Genomic DNA, 6,000 nt, shown 5'->3' on the forward strand with positions numbered 1-6,000 from the left:
CATTTGCTCTTACAGTGGAGAAGTTGTGGCAATTATGGTGGCTCCCCTCAATACCTATTTTTAGGGACCCCATGCTCCAAGTCCCTCTGATGGGCCAGATTAAAATAGTTGAGTTTGGTCTGCATTGAGTCCTCCGTCTAGAAACAGAGAATTCTGTTCTATTTCCAGAACAGAGATACTGAGAAATTGAACCAACTAACAGTGATTGAAGAGGATAGAGAAAGTTGAAAAGAAATAAATATTAAAAGACTTGCTGAGAGAGCCAGGAAAATAAAGTACATACAAATAGGGAAGAGTCTTCTGTTTGCTCTTTCTCTATATACTTTCCACATTTATCTTCTGTGAGTTCACCAAATCCCTCTACTAACAAAGGACAAAAAAAGAGGGGTGGGTCCTTGCACTTGAATGTCTACTTAAATTCTACTGCCCAAGTGTCATATACTACACCTAGGTTAGTGCCCAGTCCTCATAAGTGAATGAAGAGCATGCCATTATTATCTCCATTTTAAATTAAGGAAACTCAGGCTCAGAAAACTTGTTTCAACATTGTCCTATCTTCTATATGCCACAATATGCTGATCCTTAATTATTTTTGTCTGTTTTCATATTCTACCAGACTCATACTGAGGATATTCCAATTATACTTACTTTTCTTCTGAGTTTTGAGTCTATAAGGACCTTTACACTTGCTATTTTTTTTCTGCATAGAATTCAGAAAGTCCCTACATTTCAGCTCAGATATCACCTTTACTAAAAGGCTTTTTCTGAGCCAGAATGATAGCACAGCAGGTAAGGTGTTTGCCTTGCCTGCAGCCAAGCTGGGCTCGATTCCTTCTATCCCATATGATTCCCTGAAGCTGCCAGGAGTGATTTCTTAGTGCAGAGCTTGGGGTAACCCTGAGTGCCTCCTGGTGTGCCCTCCAACAAAAAGAGACCTTTTCTGACTCACAAAAAAGATCTTTCTCTCTAGACACTACCAAGTAGGTTATATAGATAATATATATAAATTTTACATATATTTATACATTTTTGTATGCACACAAATATATGTATGCATGTATATACACATATATATTATGTATGGGAAATATGTATATATTAATATATTTTGTTTAGGGGTCACACCCAGTAGGGCTCTAAAACTACTCCTGGCTTGATACTCAGGGGTCACTTAATCAGCAGTGAGAGGGGAAACATGTGACATTGGGAATCAAACCCAGGACCTCACACTTGCAAAGTAAGTCCTCTCCCTGGTCTCCCATTGAGCTGCAACCTTCACCTAGTTACCTGTATTTTTATAGTACTCAACACAATCTAAAGTTTTTTCTATTTTTTTTCTTTATTGTCTTCCCCCTTTTACACACACATTAGAATATACTATTGTAAAGAAGAAAGCCCTTCTATTCACCTCACCGCTATACACAATGCCAGAAATTATCTTTGGCACATAATAGAAGCTAAGTAAATACTTGTTGGATAAACTGTCCCAAGTCAAATAACTAGCAAATGATCCAGGCAAAATGTAAAGATTTATCTGACCCAGGGGGTCTTACTCTTCACAGTCTTAGTTGCTTCTTATTGGTTAAGCCTTGATAAAGATTTAGCCAAGAGCTTATAAAAGATAGGCTCCTAATTAACAAAACTATAAATCTAGGTTATATGAGAGGGAAATAAACAATGCAGCAAAAGAGGACCTCCGTCTGGTTTTGATTATTTCATATAAAATAAAGTCTCTGTCATCAAGTCTGGAGACATTTTATTTCACCTAATTCGTTTCTTTTTAAAGTTTGTGTAGACATTGATGGGTATTTTCTGTTTCAGTTGAAATTTTATTTTAAAAGCACCAGGGAAGTTGTTATTTAAATGTAGCCTGAGGTTAATCTTTTTGCACCACAAATCATCTTGCCTTAATTTCTGTTTTAGAAGTTAAATTTTTTGCACTGCAGCTTCGTTTTTTTTAAAAGTTCTGATCTGATGCAGTTCTCAGGTTGAGATTGTTAAATTGTTAGATTGTTAGGCGTTGATGGTGTTATATAAAAATGCATTTCCAAAATGACCTCCATAGGTGTCTTGTGCTTATCCTTGGAGAATCAATTAATTAAAAGATCAGCACTCAGGATTCAAGGTAAAGCACAGTATAACTGTGGCATTGGCCACTGGATTCTCTTTTCCTGACATGGTCTCCGACTGCCTTGAACACTCTTTTCGGTTTCTCATGCAGTTTTCTTTATCACCCTTGAGTGTGCTAAGAAAATGTCACGTACCCTTTAGTGAAGTTGCACAAGGATCCCCAAAAGTAAAAGCCTTTTCCATCTACAGGTACACTGAATATGTTTTTTTCTGGATTTGCTGAGGACTGTCTATCCAGGGCTCTGCTTGCTATCATGCCACTTCTACTTCTCCAAGGAGCATTCCCTCTTACAATTATGCGTGCCAAATGTACAAGCGGACTGCAAACCCTGGCTTATCTCCACTCGAATTTAAAAGTCTGGCTCTTGGGTCTGGCTTATGTATGGTGATTTCCAGAGCTTTGACAAGGAAGACTCTCTCAAGCCTCCTGCTGTGCTGAAGCTGAAGATCAGAACAATAGATGATATGGTACAAGGTTCTTAAGTTTAAAAATGTACTTGAAGAGTCACTCCTTATATGTTGGTCATACATATTGGCCAATGGTGTATATGGGGTCCTCGAGACAAGGCCAAACAATGGCCACATTGGAGGTTAGGGAACAAACCTAAAAAAGCAGAGGAAGAGCAGCCACCAAATTACAACAATTCAAGGAAGTCAATTCTCCTGACAGAGGCAAAGTAATGTTTACTAATATCAACAGGATCTAATCCAGATTAGACTGACACTGAGTATCTTCTATGTATTCAATTGATGTTTTTCTGTCTGTAGCTTAGAAGATAAGTGTGTCATTCTTCTTTACCCTTTAAGAAACAAAGCCTGCCAGGACCACACAGCACTGCTGCTGCAGAGCCGGAACTCCAGTCTCATGCAGCAGGATGCAAACCCTTCAATGACCGACCACTCTCACTCCCATCATTTTGCAAACTACTTTGTTGAATACTGATCAGGAACAAACATTTTTCTCTAAGCATCCTGTTCCTATTTATAGTTTGTTTATATTTCATTGCATTTTTGGGTTGTTAATAGGAGCCACTGCCAGCAGTGCTGGGGTAGTGGGGCCACACTGATGCCAGGCTGGTACATATAGGACCTCACACATGAGCTCTTTCACTAGATTCACCTCCCTGGCCCTGTATTATCTCATTTGACAATTGCAACCTTCACTTAGAGGTCAGCTTCCTCTCAAATCAGTATTGAATGATGGAACACCTGGTTAGCAGAATGGCTGACTTGCTAGACCAGGACACCCCCGCTTTCGGGAGAAGCTTCTCTTTCTGCAGCATCTTAGGAGGTTGAAAAGGAGCGCTTCAGGACCCTGCATTGCCTCCTGGCTCTGTTGCCCATTGGCTGTGCAAGTCTCAGACAAATTTTTCTCTCCTGAAAAATAAGGTCTGGGCCAAGATCTTTCCAAAGCTCACCAGTCTGGGCTTTCTCTAACTGTAATTATTAAGTAGTCCTCCTTGAAATATTTGGAAATTAAAAGTCTTTGCCTTCTGGGATCAGGACATGAAACCCTCCTGGTATTCTAAATTGAATGATCCCAGTGATCTGTGCAAATGGTCTAGGCAGCTTTTCCCTAGAATAAGGGGACAGGGAACCCATGTTCCTGCAGTTGATGGCTGTGGCACTGCAGGCTCCTGCTCAGTTTCCCTCACACTTGCAGATCTGCTCAGAAAGCTCTCATTATTTCACTTCTACAAAGGGTGAAGGAGGAGAGTAAAGGAAGAGGTCATGCTTTATCCTTTTTTACATTACAAAAGCAAGCATTTAGGAAATTAGGAAAATAGATGGGGGAGGGGGGAGTTTTGCCCAGGATTTCCCCTTTCTAGTTCAGTGGCTATTTCTTGGTTTGGTAGCTCTCGTGGTCTTTTATCATGTGTGTGATTGACCTAGTCGTTTTATAAATATTTGTCTCTTATATGTCTTTTTTTTTTTTTTTGCTTAGTATTGTCAGAGAATTTGTCAGGTTGCTTCATGATCTTTGCAATCATTTCTGTAGTGATGCAAATTTCTTTGCCATTTTATTGTTTGTTAGATGGTTTCTGAACAATGCTTTTCTTATTATATATAAATATGAGGTTATGTTGAATCTTTTTTTGTATACCCACATATTTGTGTGTATAGAGGCTTACCAAGGAATAGACCCACAAAAATAAATTCTCAAGAATGGAATGACTCCTTCAAATTAAAACCATTTTCTTGGCTTTTAGTAGTACATACTGAAATGGCTTTCCAAAAGGACTGCACTAATTTACAGTGACATTAGCAATTATCCATTTTGCTCCCTCTTCACTAAAATTGGTTATTATCATTTAAATTTTATGAGGCAGAGCAGAGACTAATTGTTTTAATTTGCATGTCATTGATTAACTGAGGAAATTAATCATTTTTTATATATTTTGATTCCTTTCTCTTCACAGGATTATGTTGTTTCAGAGCTCTTTTGGGCCCAATCTTCTAATATTGTAAGGTTGGAAATGTCTCCAAAATGCAGAGGACCAACACAAGATTACAGGGATCAGATAGGAGACTGTATAGACATAGAAATAATACTGTTGAGGCTTTATCGGAAGGAGATGGCATGAACAAACTCTGAAAGTGACAAGTACCTGAGGGTTTATTTCTTCTGGTTCTCTTTGTTTGTATTAGTTATTAATCTGTCTCATGAATGAAATTATATATAGGTGTCAGAGAATAGATTGGTGATCACCAGAGACCTGAATATTGAGTTTATAGCACATCAGAGGGGTCAACTGGATGTTGATATGAACATATCCAGTTTGGTGGTGATCATAAAGCATGCAGATGTGGAAGAATCACTGGAAATGGGTATAATGTCACAAAAAGAGTACCAAAGTTATTCTGGTTGAATTTAAAGGACGACTCCCTTCCTGTAAAGATTCGTCAACTCCTTTTTTTTCTTTTTTTTGTGCAATGAAAATAATAATGCAATTGTTTTCTCTTCTGCAATTATAAGAACAAATAAGAATTCATGTAGGAACAAAGAGTAAGATATATTGGTTTTTTTGTGTTTTTGTTTGTTTTGTTTTGTTTTTCACAAGTAAACAGAAATTAAGGATGGTTTTGGACATTGAGAATTATTCCTTTTTTTAATTCAGAGATTCTAAAGCAGGTTTTTATCTAGCTGGTACATTGAAGGCTCTTGAATTACATCCCCTAATATCCAACTGGCTTAACCCAAAAGTGAATAAAAACCTGAAGCCTTCAGAAACCAGAGATTCTTAGAACTTTTATCCTGTTTTCAATATACTTACTTCAACTTTTCCCATGTCTCTTCGCCAAATTTCTCTATCACAAGAGACTGTAGACAGGTGTTGATAAATCCATACTAGAACACAAAATGAGAAGGGAAATATGTATAAAGAAGCCTCGAGGCCCAGCCATCAACCTCAAAATGAGAACTCAATGCTATCTTCTCAGGGAAATGAATTCTACACCATTCTCTTTCTTCTCCTGATTGTACTTCTTAGGGGCTTCTTTGTGTTCATTGTCAATTTAGGGGAAAGGCCATTTCCATAGAGAAAACATATGAACTAGACTTGAAATCAGATTATAATAAAATAGAGGCCTGTTGTCATCATCTCTTAAATAAGAATTATTTGGTTGAGAACAAAGAGTTTAAAACCACAATAGTAGCAAAAGACAGGAGTGGGTGAGTAAGGCCACATTGCTACCAATTCCAAGAATGCATTAAAAAAAGACAAAGGTCTTTAGAAAAATGAGTTTCAGGGAATGCCTGTGTTCATGGGGGAAGATGTAAAAAAATAGAAGGAAAGAAAATAAATAAAGGAAAAGAAAAAGCATCAAGATTGGCTAGCAGGAAGAACTTTCTAAGAGATTTTCTCACTA

General features: G+C 37.7%; 1 protein-coding gene across 1 annotated transcript in view; it reads right to left on the reverse strand.

Moving 5' to 3' along the window:
• Positions 1-5,473, reverse strand: part of LOC126015950 (guanylate cyclase soluble subunit beta-2-like) — a 72,673-nt gene extending 67,200 nt beyond the window's left edge. Inside the window, exon 1 of the mRNA XM_049778480.1 lies at positions 5,406-5,473. The gene's annotated coding sequence lies outside the window, so the exon portion shown is untranslated. The remainder of the gene's footprint in view (positions 1-5,405) is intronic.
• Positions 5,474-6,000: the final 527 nt, after the last annotated feature.

This window comes from Suncus etruscus, chromosome 8, assembly GCF_024139225.1.
Source record: "Suncus etruscus isolate mSunEtr1 chromosome 8, mSunEtr1.pri.cur, whole genome shotgun sequence".
Classification (NCBI taxonomy): domain Eukaryota; kingdom Metazoa; phylum Chordata; class Mammalia; order Eulipotyphla; family Soricidae; genus Suncus; species Suncus etruscus.